The 20,047-nt window shown below is 44.5% G+C and overlaps 1 protein-coding gene across 1 annotated transcript in view; it reads left to right on the forward strand.

The window, feature by feature from the left end:
* Positions 1 to 825: 825 nt before the first annotated feature.
* Positions 826 to 20,047, forward strand: part of ZNF644 (zinc finger protein 644) — an 81,660-nt gene continuing 62,438 nt past the window's right edge. Inside the window, exon 1 of the mRNA XM_058842313.1 lies at positions 826 to 955. The gene's annotated coding sequence lies outside the window, so the exon portion shown is untranslated. The remainder of the gene's footprint in view (positions 956 to 20,047) is intronic.

The following is a 20,047-nucleotide window of genomic DNA, read 5'->3' on the forward strand; positions in this document are numbered from 1 at the left end:
TAACATTAATGAAACAGAGATCCCAAATCCTGCTTAGAATTGTCATTGGCAGCTATTAATATCTTTTCAATAATATTTTTTTTTTGGAGCTTAGTCATAACTCACCAAGATGTAGTTCTGCTTGTTAGCTGTAGATGTGGTTGAAAGATGCTCCAGGATTTCATCCCAGCTTCATAGCGTTCCTCATTGCCTTGAAACTCTGCGAGGCTTTGTATCTATAATGAAAGAACTAAAAAAAGGAGCAGCACTAAATTTACATTTCCATTCTTTCTGTGGATAGTATGGGAAATGAGGAGTTCTTTGCAACCAAGTGGAATGGGTAATATAATTCCAAGCACTGGCTACCATTTATAAACAGTTGTGTCTTCCTACAGACCTTGACAAGTTATTTCAGACCCTATTTCTTTAAAAAGGTCACTGAGGAATACAACCCCCAGGATGCACCGCACACTGTGTTTTAATATGTCTTTCACACGGGGCTCACATCGGACATTTCCCCTCCGTTACTGCGCTCACAATCGCCGGCCTGAGGCGCACTGAGGAATCGCCCATCAGCCGTGCAGGACCCTTGCGTGCAAGGACCCCTCGTTCTCCACGCTCCCGCGGGAGCTCCGTGGCCCCGGCGGTGGGGGGGACCCTGCGGGCCGGGCCCGGGGACAGCGCGGGGCGTTGGCTGCGCGCCCGCTCCCTGCGGCCCGCGGGCCGTGCGGCGCGGAGGCCGCTGCCTCGCTGGCCGTGCGCGGGGGCGGCCCGGGACGGCCGGGGGGTGCCGCCCTCGGGGTGCCGCCCTCCGGGTGCTTTAGCCGGTGGCACTGGCGTGTCACCGTGCGTTCCCCCTCGGTGCTGGCACCCGGCGCAGGGTGAGACAGAGGTGTGGCACAGCTTGTGCTGCAGGCAGCCCATGGTGTGGTCCACGGTGCTTGTCCAGAGGGCTCTCGCGTCTCGGCGCTGCTGGGTAGGTGACGCACAGATCCGCGGGCAGGGACCCCGGGAGGGACCCGGCCGCCACCGCCGCCCACCCGCGCCCCGGAGGGACCTGGTGGCCGGGCAAGCGGCTGGCCTTGCCTCGGGCAGGTGTTTCCGGACTTAAAAAAGGGAGCCCTAAACACTAAACACCAGTGCAAAAATGCAAGTTAAAAAGCAAGGGCGCCGGCTATACCGTAGCAGCGGTAAGAGCTGTAATTTTAAATGGAGAGAGGCCTATGTAAGATGGCCAGTTCTGTGGGCACCAGATTGATTAAATGACTAACAAGGGACTGATGTGCTGCAAAAGGAAGGTGACACACACCATCCTTTCGGGATTTTTCCAGACGAGGGAGTCGTGTGACCCACTCCAGCACCGCAGTTCCCTCCTGACTCTTACTTTGTCTCTCTCGGGTGACAGCTGGGCCAGCCAGAGGGGACGGCCGAGCCGAGGCACCATTTCCAGCCGCTTCTGTGTGCTGTGCTGTTCTCTGCACCGCGCCCATCCGCGTGTCTGCCCGCCCCAGCCAGCCCGTCACTCTTCCCGTGGGAAAGAAGGGAAAGAAAAGAGCATTTTCCTTAAAGCAGAAATAGGTTATGGGATAGTTTTTGTCTCAATTTATTTTCTCCTCAAAAGTACGTGCCCAAAGGAGCTGTTGCGCTGACCTCCCTTCCCTATGTGCGAGGTCCCCGTTGCGTGCCGGTGGGGTAGAGCTGGCTTGGCTGTGCAGGGTTCGGCTCTGCGAACGGGACCCCGGAGGGCGGCGATGGCTCTGGGGCTGGGGAAGGCTTGGGTGTGCCTGCAGTCTGAGTGGGGCTGCACGCAGATCCTTCCCTACAGAAAAGTTGTGTCAGCACACGGGCTGGTATCTGGCTTCACATTCCTTCCCAGAGTTCTCGAGATGTTAACTTTCAAAAAGGAGGTCTCCCTTGTGGATTTATGTCAGTGATTTCGGGTTTTAAACTATTCATGCATGAAAAATGACTGTAGGAGCTGTATACTCCCATGTATGAATAATGACTACATGGGAACACAGATTACAGCAGTTTTGCACTGAGACTGCTGCAGTTTACATGCTCTCTTTGGGAACATTATGAAACGTTTTTAAATGCTGGTTCATGTTAATGCATCGATTTCAATCAGTCTCTTTTTGTCCCTTTTGGATTTGTTCGACTTAACAGCTAGCTTGTTTCATGTTTGCTCTAAGATATGCTTAGCAAATTAGGCAAATAAAAAAATGCATGCAAAAATATGGTGCTATACACATGTATCAGGTTTTTTATTTTTTAATAGACTCCAATGTCTCTACAATAGTCTGCCTTTTTTTGCCTTTTTTTTTTTTTACTTTGGCTCAATGGATAGTTTATGCCAATTACATGTAGTTTAACAGCTTTGAAATCTGTTTTTGCTTTTCTAATGCATAAAGACATTGATTCTGTCTCAGGTTTTAATTAAACTCTACACTGACTTTAAAGATTCTATTGTCCTTTTCATTTAAATAGGATTTTTGTTAGATCTTTAACAAGACCTCAGTGGGGTAATAAATCTAAGCAATTGTCCTTATTAGGAGTAGATTATCCTCAAGAGATGGAAAGTCACAGAAGTAACTAAAACCATTTGCAGAGACTGAACTAAGGCTTTTTCTTCCTAAACATTAAACAGACTTGAAAATTACTTGCTTGGGCACTCAAATTAAATTAAATGATATTTTGTTTATTTTTCACATTTTCAGTGTAGGCTATTTGCATTTACTTAAAATTTGAGTTTCATTGAGTAAAATTCACTCCTGAGTAAGGATCTTTACTTTCAGTATCCAAGCTGTAACTGCAACTCACTATATCCTGCCAGTTCTTTTGTTATTAACCCTTGCAATGCTTCTGAAGTACAGGACCTGCTGACACAGTGGGTGTATTAGTTCATTGTTTTTGCCATAGAGATGGGTCTTGGCCAAAGAATTGGTCTTGTGTTTGTCCCACACACCAGCCAAGGAGAACTGTGGGTTATGCAGGAGTGTGGAGCTTGTGCAAAGATCTCACGTGCTGGACTAAAAACACAGGTTCTTGAAGAAAGCTTGTCACACACTCAACAATTCTCTCTAGGTTTGACCTTAGTGTGTTTACATACTGCTAGGACATGAAAGGGGATATAACTCTCATGGTTATTTTTTTTTAACTGTTTGCTTCATTCGAGGGTATTCTCTGTTCTGTAGGTGCTCCAGGTTTGCTTTGTTCCTGGTTTTAGTCATCAGTTGACTTCTGATGGGACAAGGCCTCCTTTATACACACTGTCAAATCCTGAACTTCTTCCCAGTGTTTAATTTCCGACTTCATTCATTGTGGTGCAGTTTCTTTAAGCATCAAGTTGTGTCGACGCACCGTTTTGGGAACAGTCATTTCTAGGATTTAGTTCTACAAACCAACAGGCAAAGTCAGGGATGTCGTTCAGGGACACGCTCCCAGCGAGCCGTGCCCACACAGCGGCGTTTCCCACTGGGCCGCAGTCGCTGCGCTGGCTGAGGCACTGCCCTCCGCGGGGCACGGCCGCGGGAAGCGGGGCCCAGGGGACACGGCCCAGGGGACACAGCCGCAGGAAACCGGGCTGAAGGGACACGGCCCAGGGGACACGGCCCTGGGGACACGGCCCTGGGGACACAGCCGCAGGAAACCGGGCTGAAGGGACACGGCCCAGGGGACACGGCCGCAGGAAGCCGGGCTGAGGGGACACGGCCCAGGGGACATGGCCGCAGGAAGCCGGGCTGAGGGGACACGGCCCAGGGGACACAGCCGCAGGAAGCCGGGCTGAGGGGACACGGCTGAGGGGACACAGCCGCAGGAAGCCGGGCTCAGGGGACACTGCCCAGGGGACACGGCCGCAGGAAGCCGGGCTGAGGGGACAGGGCCGCACGTGACGCGCCCAAGTCCGCCTCCGCCGGGAAGGAGCCCGCAGCCCTGCGCAGCCGATGAGGACCAGCCCCTCTCGGTTGTTGCAGCTCTACGGGCTCTCAGCCAGCAGGTATTTGATCTTTCAGAGCTCTCCTGTCCGTGGGCTCCTCTGCCCCTGTCCTGCAGGCCGGCGTCTCTGCAGTCCTGTCAGCCTCCAGTTTGCTGCTCCCCACATGGCATCTGTTGTGTTTCTCTACTAAGAGACTTCACGTCAAACCTTCTTGTCTTCTGAGTGATACTCTAGTGATACTTGGGGGCAGAACGAATTATGTTAGAGGAACATAGCTCATAATAATTAATTTCTAATTAGACTCTATTTGCTGCATATTCTAGGCAAAATTGCAGATTTTGAGCCTTCATCTCCCACTTTCCATATCACTCAAACAGAAGAGACTTTGGCGTGGTAAATCACAGAGGGAGGTGGAAAATCTGATGCAAAATGAGATAATGTAGTTCTTCATTATTGTGGCTCTTCTGTGCCCTGATAGAAAACTTAAAATCACAGAAGGTGCTGACAGCAGATAAGGCACCTAGTTCCTGCTCTGCTTTAGTTACAAAGCCTGGGGAAAGTGGAGGAGGAGAATGCAGATCCTGGTTTCTAGGCTCAGATTGCAGCTCGCCCTTCTTTATAAAGCAGTGCACTAGAGGAAATGAGGCAAACCTGGGCTGAGTCCTGCAACTTATTTAATGTGACTCAGTGCACAAGATTATGAGCACTAAGAGTGCTCAGCCTTTGGGACAGATTCTGGGGAATTAAGAGATTCTTCATCCTATCTTGTGTGGCAATTAGACCTGATTTAGGCAGTGCTGTACCTCAGACAAAATCCATAGGGCATAGTTGTGCTCTGGATTCTTATCAGGATGTGGGATTTGCCCTCTGTTTTCCCCAGCAGCAGGGCCAGGAGTTTGTGGCTCTGCAGGGTGAGATTGAGAGGGCCCAGCTCTGTGCCTTGCTAAGAGATTTCTCTTATCTCCCTGTCTCCCCTCCACCACTGTTTCTGGGCATGTATGCTGTAGTCAGAGGCAAGTGCTGTGACTCTGCCTGCAGTATGAAGGTGATGTGTCTGTAAGAAATGCAAGGCTAGCTAAGTGGACTTCCACTGCTTGCTGATGTGCAGTGAAAAGATTCCTATCTTGCCTTGCACTCTGCAGCAATGTGTGTTGCTTTCAGTGCCAAGTACAAACCACAGCATCAGATGTAGGGAGTTGCTGTTCACATGTGTGCCATGCGGAGAGCCAGCAGCATTCCCCCTGTTCCAGCAGCCTCCCTGGAGGGCAGCAGGCTGCTTAAAAGGTCAGCATGGTACCTGTGCATCACAGGCGTGAAAAGCTGCCCTCTTTAGGCCCTGAGGCAACAACCTGCTTTCACTTTGTGAAGCCAAGCAGAAAAGCTGGGGTCCAACAGTGGCAGGTGTCCCTGAGCACAAGACGAAGGCATCATGAGGGTGTAAGAAATCCAGTTTGCTTCTCAACATGAGTAGATGAGGTTTGGGTGGGAAAGTGATGGGAATACTAAATGTTTACTGCTAACATTTACTAAAATGACAGCAAATCTCGTCTGTATTAATATTTAGCCTTTGTGACACAGTGGAATTTTACTTTGTTAAAGTAGGTAGGAAGCCTAGAAGTAGCTCTCTAATCTTCAACTGGAAAACACAATTTTGAAATCCATTCTCTTAGGAATGGAATAATCAAACAGAATGATAACGGAAGTTAAACCTACTCTGAATGTTATTTAAAGGATTTCTCAGATGGAAACAAAAGTTGATAGGATGGTGTCAGACTCACATGGGCATCATCTTTACTTACACAGTTGTCCACATGAAGAAGAAAGGTTGATTAGCATGTATTTTCTGATTATATGGTTGTTTAGGAATTATCAAAAGTCATTATGTGATTCTTAAGTACTTCCATTTGCACTTTGTTCCAACAAAAGGCTGTTGGAACCGTATCCATGTCGTTTTACAAGCACGTCTCTATGCATGAGGAATTCACCACAAAGGGTATCCAGTGTCCTGCATCTGCAGGAGTCTTCAGCATTGAGGAGAAAGGAACTGTTAGTCTTTCTCCTACTGCCGAGCTGTTCCTCTTGGCACATTTTTGATCTCCCTTGGTCAATCTGTGCCTGATACCACATATACATGTCTTACTGTTCCCCACACTGTAATGTTTTCCTGGTTTTCCCAGATGTTGTTACACTGCATTTCTCCTTTTTTATTTCTGTTTCCCATTTGTAATGCGTCTGCCATCTCTGTTGTTTTTCAATTCTAATTTAATACCTCTAGTGAATTTGCGTCTCTCTGCAGATCATTAAAAAGGGGCTATGTGGGACTACTTGTAAAAGAAAACACTGCATTCCCAAGATAGGTTACAAGCTGATGTGTGTCAGTACTCTGTTTTGGAACTTCTAGCTTTGTCTAAAAGTTCTTGTTTGTCTCTTGTTCGTCACTCCAGTGTGAGAATACAAGGAACAAATTCAAGAATTGCAGGACTTGAAAGGACCTGTATAGCCCTAGGAAAAGGGCAGTTTCCCATGTAAGCAGAGCAAAAAAAATTAAAAATTAAAAAATTCTTGTCTAGCCACAAAACTAGTCTGTCCTCAGCCTGTTAGGGGAGTCCTTTCCTCCTTCGTACTCTCTGTACAGTCTGTTTCGACCCACCATTGGGATCAGTGGCTGACAAGCTGGCGGAAATGGATGTGTGGCTGAAATACTACCACGCAGTGAACAGCCACACCTGTGGTGTGAGAGGAGTTCTCTGCCTTTGGGAAACCAGGAGTCATGTGATTGCTTTAATCCAGCACAAATCTCTGTGGCTGATGCAGCCAAAAGGAGCATTTGTTTTCTGTGGTGGATGGCACAGCTGGATGAGGGAACAAATCCAGCTGCGACCTACCGAGTTGCCTCATGAGGCCAACCTGAATGCTGGTATTGACACAATGGAGGGAGTATTTGGGGCAGGCAGGGAAGATGGCCTGACAATAAAGTGAGCAATGTCACCACATGGTCAGTAGAGAGAGAGAGAGAGGCTCTTGGAGCATGAGTCTCTTCCCAGTGCCTGGTTTTAGGATGCAGATGGCACTGCTGAGCCTGTGAGGTGTGTACCTGTCAGCTGATGCCCAGGGTAAATCCACGCCCAGGTGTTAGAGCAGTGTTGGATGGACCTAGCCCTTCATTTTGCTTGTGCTCCCTGCTGGAGTGTTTCACTAGGAAAACTTGCATTCTCAGCTCTGTTAGGGAGGGCAAGATGGGCTCATAGTTGAGTTCTGACTGGGTTAAAGGGTCTACTGGGCCTTGGGCAGCAGGAGGATTTCTGAAAGCCTCTGTAGGCTGCATCTCCTGGCACAGACTCCCTGCTGCCCTTGGTCCTCCTTGGCTGCAGTGCAGGAGACAGCCAGCATTGCCCGGGTGGTATTTTAACTCTTTGTTACCTAAAATTCAGACCGTTTCAAAGCAACACAGCAGTAAATAAACCACTGACCTCTTTGTACAGTCACATCCCTCATGTTTCCCCTGCCACCAATCGTAATAACGTTGTGCACAACTTCTGAAGCACAGACTGGGAGCTGGGGGGTGTGAGGTGTGCCTTAAGGGACTGGTAGCAGCAGTGAGTGTTTGAGGCTGGATAATGCCCACTGGAGCTGCGTGAACTTGCTATCAGGGAACTGTTAGATAGTGCTTAGCGTTGGTCACTGGCAGGACTGAAGCAAATAGCTTTGTCGTGATTACGTTTTCTAGAGGAGATGATGCAGAAGAAAATTGAATTAAAAATTAGCTTTGAAATGAGCTGAAAGTTTTTTACCAACCGTGCAGGACTTCTGACATTAACAAAATAACCTATTTGAAGCAATAGTAAACTGCCACCTGCTGGTAAAAATGTAATGCACATAATGAACACACAGACTTAGGAAGTGATAATTCTTTTGTGTTTGACATTCTGCAGTCAAATATGTACATGGCGTGGAAGCTGCATAAATTTATTTAACGGGTGGTTTTCATCTCTATTTGCATTTTCATATAGAATATGCTAAACAGATGCCTATAATATAACTAACTTTAACGACAAGCACAGAAAACAAGACAATAAGAATAAAGAATGAGGACTAATAAAAGCAGATGAGCGATCAGGACGATGACAGGCTCCAAATGTGTCCTATTTACATTGCTAATAATGAATCACAAGCACTTCCTGTTATTGTTTCCCCCCATGTTAGACCCTCCTGTATGACCAGAATTGTAGCACTGAGAAACATTTCCTGGCATCTTCATTTTGATTTGCATGTGTGTGTGGTTCTGTACACAAGCCTGTAAATAGGAACTGGGTCTTTAATTGTTCTTGATTTAAGTAGGTCATCTTTGCCAATACACAAATCTCTTGTCTTCTTGCAAGTCAGGTCAGCTGTTGAAAAGGATATGGAAAATACTTACTACACAAATATGACCAGAGAAAATGATTTCACAAAGGACCACTCCCAAATTACATGGCATTACAGAACTAGTTTCCATAAATCAGCAGTATGATGAGTACACTGCAGGGGAGAGACGATCAGATTTCATGTTTGTATAGTGTGTACCAAGTGGGTGTGCTGAGCATGACTGGGTCCCTAAGGTGCTGCTGCACTATAAATAGCGGTGTTAGCGTGAATTATGTCCAGTGCAAACATCAGGCCATTTGCCCTTTTATATGAAGTTTTGTTTTGTGATTGGGATTATTCCAAACAAAGGATATTGTTTTAGCAAACTGATCTTCTCATAGGAAATGTTTTAAATGGGCAAAGAAAAAATAGGTCAGTTCTTCCTTTGAAATCAGAGAGAAGTGTGTATTCGTAATATTTCCCAGGCTTATTTCCTTGGAACAGGTTTGGCAGGTATGAGAGGAAGTTAAAGATTTATTTTTGGTGCTATGTACCAGATGTCATACCTGCTCTTCGGAGACAGTTGCTTTTATCTCCAGCAGTATCTGCTCTAGTAGCAACGAAAAAGTGACTTGAATCCCATTTAAAGCATGTAGTGTGCACTGTTCTTGTGCCAGTAAAGGAAAGGGAAGGCTTGTTTCGGAGACTTCAGGCAGAGTCCTTACACGTCATTATAAAGCAAACATGTTTGCATCCCTCTCAGCAGTGTTTTTGCCTCCTTGAAGATGTGGTAAATTAATATGCCCAACTCCAGGGCTTGTGACCCCAGCAGACACTGAAGGGCTACATAGATGTCCATAGATTTTGAAGTGCTGTTATATTTATGAGATCTCCATGTTTATGGCTCATTTTGTAGCATCCAGGTGGTTCTTTTTAAAGGACCATTTCTGGGGAATCTGTGGTGCTGTGCGCACTCCACTCACATTGGCCTTAATCAAATACTGTTCAGTGTCTCACCTGAAAAGAGCCCTGCTTGGTGGCAGAGTAACATTAATACTGTAGGGCCAAATCCTCAGCTCAGGAAAACACAACAGCTTTTTTTGACTTAATCTGTGGAGGATTTAGCCTTGGTGCATGGTCACAGGGGCAGACACCCTGCTCTGGGTCCTGTTTACTGAAATGCTCCAATAGCAACACAACATGATCAGATGGAAACAGAGCCAGGGGAACGGTGGCGCCCATGGATACCTGTTAACAGGTGGGAGCTGAAGTACACAGTTACCATCAAAGACACCACTGTCCTCTGCTTTGCTCTGCGGTCTCCCTGCCAGCAGGTCTCTGCCTTCCAGCTGAAGAGTGACTGATGGTTGAAATAATAGTCCCAGTTTATTTCAGGTATGCCACTGACCCACATGACCCAGAGGAAGGATAAGGTAAAGGCAATCAAAGCAGCGTGTTCCTGTAGCCTCTAAGGGCTATAAAAATGGAAACATATAAGCTCATATATATATGAAATGAGGATGAGGTTTCACTGTTACCTACTATAGGCTAAAGCAGGAGTTCAGCGAGACTGAGATTTGACCCAGCAAGAGAAAGGAGATGAGTAAGAAATGATCAAAAGATAAGGCTGGTATTTCCTTCATGTTATGCTAGAATCACTCTGTTCAAAAAGGCTTCCGAACCATGGAGAGCTGGGGTGGGCAGGGGTGAAGAGGTAGGTTATGGTGATGGAAGGGTATTGTCATTACATAAATTGGAGCATTTCAAGTCTGTTTAACTGTTTAGGGCCATATCCCCTTAGTCTTTTCTGAGCTTATTTTGCAGTGGAATGGGGGAAATGCTGCTGACAGCACAACTGGTTGTTTGGCTGTTTCTTTTCTCTGTGTTTTCAGCAAATTAAGCACTGTGTCCTGCCTGTGCTATGTTCAAGGTTCGGCAAAGGGCTTTTGATGGGTTTGCCATCCTTTTGGCCAACACTTAATCCAGCTTCCTTTTAGTACGATGGCTTCTTTACCAAATGCAGTGCTCAGACTGAGTAACAGTAAAGCTACTAATGATTTACTAAGGAGCAGGAAAACCCTTAGCCAGGGGGCAGTTTCTAGCAAAGTGTAGTTCTCAAGATGAATTGAAGTCCTTGTCTTTGCAAGGATTACTGCATGGTGGATGCAGAAATGATAACCTAGCATTTAAGTGCTGTTCAAAAAGCAATAAAACACTCACTTTAAAAATCAAGAAGCATGAAATAGGTACTATTTTACTGGGGCAGGAAGGGGGGGACACTAGGAGAATCATGAAATGGCTGCATATTGTTCATTTCTGTGAACGAACACGCATTTGGAGACCTCTGGTATATATTTGAAACAAGGAATGTAATAAGACTCATGTGCTATATGCTTGTCAAAGCCAGGCACAGGGATCAGCTAATATGCTTATCAGTCAGGCAATGTATGTGGAGATGCTCTGCTTTCACACTGTCTGCTGATTGGAATTGGGCCCATGAAGAAGCCAGGTGATTAATCTGCAGGGGTTTATTTTCTACTGAACTGTTAATGTCCTCTGTTTCAGAGCAACAGCCCATGGCTCATTAAGCAGGGAAGATTTGATTGCAAGTGTGAAGGGCAACACACAAAGATTCTCCACACATCTCTTGCTTGAGCCTTAGAAGGTAGGAAAATAAAGTATTGGAGAAGTTTGTCCTGTGCTGGAGCAGAACCAGTACTTCATGAAAGGCAATGGTACTGTTAGAAAATCTGTGTGTATTTGAGTCAATCAGGATTTTTTAGCCACAATTTTAAAGCCACAATGCTCTTGTAAGGTGGTAGTGGGCACTAGCCCAGAAATGCACAGCTGCCACTTCAGCTAACCTGCTGTGAGAATCATGCTCTTCTTAAATCTGTTGCTCCATTTCTTAGGTGATTACACCTAACTCTTGCTGTGTTCTTTCCACCTGTACTGTTGTGTACTCTGGCATCTAATGCTGAGAAAGCAAATGGGGCTGCTGAGTCCAACTGCCTGAACAGAAATGCAACAGGGGAATTGACCACTCAGTCTGAAAGATTTTTCAGTATTAGAAGAAGCTTAAAGGGGATTATTTTGAAATTATTAGTCACCATTTATAGTCTGTATTGTACCTGTTTGTAAAATTAATTTCTATCACCAATGGAAATATTTGAAAACATGTTGATTTAGGATAAATATTTTTCTGACAGTATGGTGATATGTAAGCATTCATTTAGTAACCCTAGTAAACTTCCTTGAGAAATAGGGAAGTATTTCAACATTGTTTTTACAGGCTGGGATATGTAATGCTCATATGTATTGATTTAGATCTATATGTTCTAGCGTCTGCTAACTAGCATTTGGCCCTGCTTACTTTCACTCAAGTCTTTCCTCACGTGAAGTCCTGGTCATGGAGCAGCTGTGTCCTGTGCAGCTCCTGGCACCTCTCTGATTGCAACCTGTGACCAATTCCATGCTGTGGGGGAGGTTAGCAGTGAGGATGGGTTATTGTGGAAAAGGGGCAAGGAAGATAAGGGAATGACTGTCTTGCTTCAGGCTCTAAGATGTACCATTTTGAACATGGGAACCAGGGAAGGAGAGTGGCTGCACGGGAGGGAGCAGACTGAAGCTCTGTGTTTCCATTCCCAGATGTCCGGATCAGACAAGAGAAGACAGTGAACTAATATTGGGAATACAGACAAAAATCATGGTCCCTCTAATAATTTACTGGCTCCAGGAACAGGAGAATGTTGTAAACTGTAATTATTGTAATTAGACAACAAGGTCTTTGGAAATAGGAGTAGCCAGGATAACAAAACAAAACAAGGTTCCTAAAAAGACTTCTCAGTCCTATGGTGCAATCATTCCATGCTCAGTGGGCTGTAGTGACAATGGGGAAGGATTGAGAATACTCGTTAGAAGGGGCAGCAAGAAAGTTTCAAGGATTTCTGGGCTTTGCTTTCTTCTGAACCTCTTTTGTTTTTGCTGTTTTTTCTTTCCTTTATTTTTCTCTTCTTTTTTGCTTTAAAGTTCTGCTATAAACAATTAGAGGAAATTTAGCAGTGATATTGTCTGTGGAAGCTAGGAAAGTAAGAATACATTCTACATCACTGTTTTCCTTTGTTTGTCTTTTTTATCTTGTTTATCTTTGATCAGCTGCAGATGAAATAACCAGCTAACTGATTCCCATACAGGGCTGCCACTCTTGCTGATGAAACTGTGCTGACATGGGAGTATGCTGTGTAGCAGTCTAGCAATACCCATTTCTTATTCCAGTACACTGACAGGTCACTCAGGGAGACAAAAAACTCTGTTCTAAAATGGAAAAGAAACTGCAATTTCAATTTTGTTTTGATTTGAAATTTTCCAGCTACCTATCAAGACCAAATCCTTGAACTATTTACTTAGAGTAAGTGAAATACCCCTATTTGAAATAGTGGATATGCAAGATTTAGCCATTAAAGAGTTGGGGTAAAATTAAAATCCCCTTCAATAATAACTAAAGTCGGAGAAAATCTTTCAAGAAAATTAAACACTTGATCAAAAAGAGAGAAGGGTTATTGTCGAGAGCATAAAGATTAAACAGGAGAGTTGTCTCAGAGAATAACCATCAATGATAAGTAGCAGGCAGTTAATAATATCCCCTCAGGGATCTTCTTTTACTCATGTAGGTTTTTGGACAAATACAATATTACATTTCTTATAGTTAAAGTGTGAGGGAGCTTCATGTCATTCCAGAGTAGCAATAAAGCTTCAGTGGAATAAGGACGACTGGAATGGTAGGAAAGGGGTGACCCAGAAGCAGAAACAGCAGGAAATCAGTGACAGCTTTTCCACATAAATCTCCTTTTTGACCCGTAAATTCTGAGACCTCTTTTCAGTCTTCCTGACATGCCTATTTTTTCATATCCACAGCACTGTAGTAGTGCTGAGATTTTATATGGTCCTGGCCCTCAATATGGAAAAGAAGAGACCAAGTAAATGAAGAGTATGATTCCATGTTGTAATTAAGAGCTGGTTTAAAGCTTGATCATGCAAATGGTTGAATTAGCAGAATTAAAGGCATGGTGATCTGTAGCCAGGGGAAGGCACATAGGGTGGAAAGGATGGAGGCAGGAGGGTCTGGAGAACCTCTGAAGCCAGCTCTGCAGCTGGAGAAACTGTAACATGAAACGACTCCCTTGATCTCTCATTTTTCTTCCCTTATTCTCTCCGCCTATGTAATTGCAATAATAAATCTTTTTTGTTCCTTAACCATCTTGTGGCCATTGCAAACATTTAAGAATTAATGCAGTTCTCACACATGATGCACATGTTCTTTGTGTCCCCTTGTGTCCCTCAATTTATTCATTTATCATGTACACACAAAACTCCCATAAAATATTAATCTGAAATACAAATCTCTCTTTGCATCCTGGGAGCATTTGCATATAGTAATGTTAACGAGAGTATTAATTCTGCATGCACAGTCTGTGGACTGCACAGGGCCAAATCTCTCTCGGCGACTATACTGAAATCAGTGACAAATCAGAAACATTATTTTCGTATTAAAAATGCTGAGTGGAAAGTGACAGTTTTCTAGAACTGAAATGTTGTCCTTGAAAGTCAAACAAGGATAGTTGAAGCCTTATTTTCAATTTTTCCTTCTAAGAATTTTCTGTGAAAGGAATTTTATACTACTCTATGTTTCTACCCAATGGTTCCTAATAAATTGGTACAATCTAGAAACAAAAGGATTTAATTTTTTTTAACAGTGATGTAATTCATGGGAAATCAGAACATTTCTTTTGCCTTTCTTCCCTGTTGGGAACATCAGGAGTATCTACACTTCTTCCAGCTGGGGAAGGACATGCAGTTGCAGATGGACCAAAAATAATTCAATTAGGCTGGAGAGAGGATCATTTGGTCTGGGGTAACAAAGAGTCTGAGCAGGCATTTGGTGAAAATTAAAACCAGGAGGATCTCCTGTGGTGGAGGAAATCTCTGCACCTCACTCCTGGCTGTGAGTACAGGTGGGGTTGTCCTGCCTATGACTGTGGTGAGAGCCCTAGGGCATCTTGGAGGCCATTGGGAAGCCAGGGTAATGCCTCTGGGACATGGACACATTTCTTGGCCTGGGTTTTACTCTGGAAGGAGGGAGGGGGGGAGCAATCTTATCTGAGCCTGATGATCTGCCTCAGATCCTTCACCATCCAAAGCAAGCTTAAGACAAAATTAGTACCAACAAAGAAAGATGGGTTCTTTGTCTCCACCCAAATCCCACCAGACACAGAAATAGAGGGACACTGTTACATAACACCCCTTGCCCAGGTTCAGTGCATCCCTGCAGGTAATTTTTTCTCAGTGGTGGATTGTAAAAGGGTTGTATTTCCCTCAGTGAAACTCATGTCACTGAAGGTTTACAAAAGATTTTTAAAGGGAAAGGCCCTGCAGCTGAAATTGGACCTTTCTTTCTTCAGGGACAGTCTCTGGTGAGAGGCAGTTGCCAAAGCAGATCAGATCCCTGCTGCCAGGAGCTGCACCCTTTAGGGGGAAAGCTGGAGCTCCCTGAAAGCAGCAGATCCCTGGCTGCTGTTTATGGATCTTGCAATTCTCTGTGCTGCAGAAAATCAAGCACTCGTGTTTCAAGAACACTGTGTTTTGTATTTATTTCTATTCTGATACTCAAATTCTGATGTCTGTAGTTTGTGAGAACAGTAAGTGCCTTACTGTCTTCAGGAACAATGCCATTCATCCCTCAACTCCTAACTGTAAAGCATTCATTTGGCTATACAGCTTTTAAAAGTATTATAAATGAATCATGTGAGACAACCTCCACAGCTGGAATTAAGCACTTCCATGTGCTTGCTGAATCAGGGACCAAGTTGTTACGAAGATCTTTCAGGACTCACTGGAGATCCATAAGAAATTGTCTTGACTTAACCAAGCCGTGGTATTTCTCTTAATCACTAGTACATCATCATCTTTTTTCTTTCACTTCCTTCTTATTCATGCTTAAATGAGACACATCTGTTTCCATTTTTCACATTGTTCTGTTATGTGAGTAATGATATCAAGCTTTTTTTTTTTTTTCTCCCCACGCACTGTAAAAAAATAAATTAGTGTTAAGTTTTGTGAAGTGCTTTAAAACACTAAAGCAAAACATCTGTTTCAGCTGCAGGTCATTAAGATAAAAAACCCTAGTCAGTGTGCAGTGCAAAACTGCCAAAAAATTTATCAGCTCAAACACATTTCTTTACCTGTCTTTTACTATAACAAGTGAAGATGGTAAAAGGACAGTAAATCTTTGTCAGGGATGGAGCAGTTAAAAGTGTCAGTGCAGTAATCCACAGCAGTACCTTGTAGTAATGAATCTTGGTCTCATCTGGAGATGCCTGGAGGTTGCTGCAGTGTTGTAGACTTCAAGCTGAGAGTCTCCATGACCTCCACATCTTCCAGCCAGGCACAACATTGTGTAGGGTTGCCTTATCTCATGTAGATGTTTGTGATACTGAACTGCTGTCACTCGCCCCTAATAATTTAATTGTTTCCAGGGCAGGTGGCCAGAGTAAAACTGAGCTGGCAAATCTACTTTACAGGTGAACTGTGACACTCTTTCCATGCCAAAGCTCAGATGTAGATGTCTGCATTCCTTTGTGCAATGATCTCCTTTATATAGCATTTTGAGGTATAGAGATGAAAAGCCAACAGCTACCTGAGAGCTTGACTATTAATAAATAAAATAATACTAACAACGAGCGCATGCCCTGAATGCTATAGGAAATGCCAAACCTTGCAGGCAGGTCCTGGCAGGCAGCTACCTTATACTTACTCCTTATAACTTACTCCTACAAGAGGCAATGTCCACCTGTGTTTCTCTCTGTTTCTATCTGTATAGATCCTTCCTTAGTGTAAAGGAGGTGTTGGGTATCACAAATGTGCTCCAAAACTGGATGTGGCTTTTTTGGTGTCTTAAGAGAAAGTACTTACTTGTTCTTCCAATCTGCCAAAGCAGCAGCCAGTGCAGTGTTGAGCAATTCTGCTCAACTATGCTCACACCCTCCCTGCAGCAAATGAATGGGATGTTTGGGGTCTTTAGCAGCCCTATGCATTTTTTAAAAGTAGCACCATGGCTCCCCTTTCATTCAAACTCTCAGTTTCTGAGACAGGAGAGTGTATATGTATTGCTGCACTGAATCTGTTCACCTGCAGCTCTCCCCACCCCCAGCTTATGAGCATGATTTCCTTTTATGCACTGCTCTGTCACAGCTTGGCAAGTTTCCCAAGACTATCCATACCAGAAAGGAGAATATGGCTGCTGAGCAGCGTAGACAGGAGAAATGCCTTATGTAACAGATTCATTTAAGTACTATGAAATGTTGGGACAGGCAAGACAACTGAAAGCAAAATGCAGCCCTTAATCTCTAGCATCAGTTCTGCTTGCCCTCACCATCATCAGTGTCTAATAGTCACTGCCTGTCTCCATTCACATCTCCATCTTTTTCAAGAAACTGCCTGCGGCAGAATGTACAAACAGCTTGGCAAGCGGTTTTAGAACGGGTTTTATTTATTTTTTTTCTCCTAATTCTTCATGAGCCTCATGAGCATTTCCCCACTAATATGCCTGTGGCATCATTAGGTGTTTAATGAGAGTGATGCTGCTTGAATATTATTGTTTTTATAGCTCATTTTGTTTTGACAAGTCTTCAGTTCTGTGGCACTTTATATTGTGCAGATTTCCCCTTTCTATATCTTACAGATTTTGCAGAAATATTACCACAGAGGCATTGTCATAAAACCTGAAATAATAAATTGTCAACATTCAATATGTTTGAGTGTTCAACACCACAGCAGTTTAATGACATAAATTAATTATTTTAGTGTATTTCTTTCGTAAAACTGAAGCACCAGGAATACTCCAATGACAGCCATGTCTCGGACAGCAGTTCAGTGCAATTCTGCACAAACAGTTCTGATTGGATTCTTCTAGCAGTTCCCCAAAAGACCAGCTTGTACTCCAGTGGATAGTGGATCAGAGTCTTGTTCCTCACATCCAGAATCTGGATCATTATAGGTTGTGCTCAGATGAAAAATGCCAGCACTGTACCTGCAGAAAACAAGGCTGCTGAAATTGTAAGTATTAAATAGACCCATACAATGTCATTTTACCCCTGCATTTTGTACTGCATCAATTTCTTTACTGATTAAATTAAATGGATACAGATTTTTTGTACAGACAAGACCATAATTCATATTTAGGAAAATGCCATCTTTATTTACCATATCATATGGGTAATGAGTGCTGAACAGTGCATTTGTTGAACAGCTGTGTCAATGCAAGAAAAATGGCTGTATTTTTAACATACTAATTAATACCCATTAAGTTCTCACTTGTATGTTATCTTCCAAGTAATTTTACCTGGTTTAGGCTGCCAGTACATATTTTCTTACTGCCACAGTGGCAGAGCCTTTAAAACAACTAGCTGCTGTCGTGGATTTGGCTTGCTGGCCTTTACTAAGATGAGGGGAGTTACTGGGGAGAAGGACACGGAAGGTACTCTCACTGCTTCCTTGTGCAGTATGTCCTGCCTGACAGTGAAGGGGAAGAAGCTGCACCTCTTTGCAGTCCCTGCTCTCCTCCCACCACTTCACAGTGTGGCCGCACAAATATCCTGCTCTTCGGATTCCTGCTGCAGGTCCTAGAGGTCTGTGCCTGTGTTCCCAGCACAGGCAGTGGAGCTGCACAGCTCCAGGAGTAAATAATGTTAACAAAGCAGTAATTGTATACATAGCTGCTTTTTCAAACATTCATATAATGACTTCCAAGGACCCTACTTTTACATCTTTGTTTATATTTAATAGCAGTTACAGTGGTTAACTGGCTTTATTTTGGCAACCTTGATGTTTCTATTGCCAGTACTGGCGCTGTGAAGATCAGAAACAAAGATGTGCCTTTTTACTCTGTGTCTTCTGATAGGTTTTGTCATTTGGCAACTGCTGTTTTGTTAGACTTTGCAGAATTTGGACAGGATTCTGATCTCCTACAAAGTGACACACACGCTTATTAGAATGCAGGAACAGGTTTGGGGCCTTTTTTCTGAATACACCATGCTGAGTGCCATGCATGAGGAATTAGAGACTGTCTGTTATTATGTGGCCAAACAGCTGCAGGAACTTCTAGTGAGTGCTTTTAAATACCAGTAAAATAAAAATCAAAATAATATTCCCAAGAAGCAGAATGTAAAGCACAGACACTCCTGCAAGTCTCCAAGCCTTTGGAAAAGAATGATCAAATCTGGACCAGGCCAGTCTTCTTACACTTAAAGTTCCATTGAAGTAAAATATAAAATAAGGACAAATTTTGGGTTCTTCTACAAGTTCTTTCATGGTAGTTCCTTTTTCTATAGTCTCTTTTCAAACCCAGCCCAGTGTAATAAAAAAAAAAAAAAAAATCAAAATTTTAATTTCTAAATTAAATGAAACTCAGGGCTTCTGTTTGGGTTTGTTTGGGTTTTTTTTGAGATCCCATAGCTATGAAGCATTTTAAGTTGAGGTTGATACATACTACATTTTATATTAGCTTACTCTTCCCTTTAGGTGCACAGGTAACCACTCATATGACATTTCTAGTGGGGTACTCCCCAAGCCATTTAATTTTCCTGCTCCTGCTGGGAAATGGGACTTGTTCAGTCAGCCTCCTCTCCCTGAAAGTAAAATATTCTCATCCTGCTCAGAACAAAAGAACTGCCAGATGTAGGCAGGCCAACTAGTTTTGTCCTTCTGTCCAGTAAAAGTGCTCATGTGGTACCATTATGATGCCTGAGCATAATGTGCCCTCTGGGACTGCCTGGGAGTGCTCCAGCTGGGATGCTACAGGAAAATTGCTCAGAAACCTCCATTTCCCCCCACATGCATAGAATCTGGATCATCTCACACAGTGACTTTCCCTGAAGCACTCCTGTACCTGTCCAACAGAACCACATGGCTTAATCTTTACACTGCAGCTCTGCACCCATGTGTGTGCCACACCTGCCCACAGCCGTGTGTGTCACACCTGCCCACAGCCGTGTGTGTCACACCTGCCCACAGCCGTGTGTGTCACACCTACCCACAGCTGTGTGTGTCACACCTACCCACACCCGTGTGTGTCACACCTACCCACAGCTGTGTGTGTGTGCCACACCTACCCACAGCTGTGTGTGTCACACCTTCCCACACCCGTGTGTGTCACACCTACCCACAGCCGTGTGTGCCACACCTTCCCACACCCGTGTGTGTCACACCTACCCACAGCTGTGTGTGCCACACCTGCCCACAGCCATGTGTGTCACACCTACCCACAGCTGTGTGTGTCACACCTTCCCACACCCGTGTGTGTCACACCTACCCACAGCTGTGTGTGCCACACCTGCCCACAGCCATGTGTGTCACACCTGCCCACAGCCGTGTGTGCCACACCTGCCCACAGCCATGTGTGTCACACCTACCCACAGCCGTGTGTGCCACACCTACCCACAGCTGTGTGTGCCACACCTTCCCACACCTGTGTGTGTCACACCTACCCACAGCTGTGTGTGCCACACCTTCCCACACCTGTGTGTGTCACACCTGCCCACATCTGTGTGCCACACCTGCCCATGACCATGTGTGTTCCACACCTGCCCACAGCCATGTGTGTCACACCTACCCACAGCTGTGTGTGTCACACCTACCCACACCCATGTGTGTCACACCTACCCACACCCATGTGTGCCACACCTGCCCACAGCTGTGTGTGTGTCACACCTGCCCACATCTGTGTGCCACACC

The sequence above is a fragment of the Poecile atricapillus genome, chromosome 7 (genome assembly GCF_030490865.1).
Source record: "Poecile atricapillus isolate bPoeAtr1 chromosome 7, bPoeAtr1.hap1, whole genome shotgun sequence".
NCBI classification, from domain to species: domain Eukaryota; kingdom Metazoa; phylum Chordata; class Aves; order Passeriformes; family Paridae; genus Poecile; species Poecile atricapillus.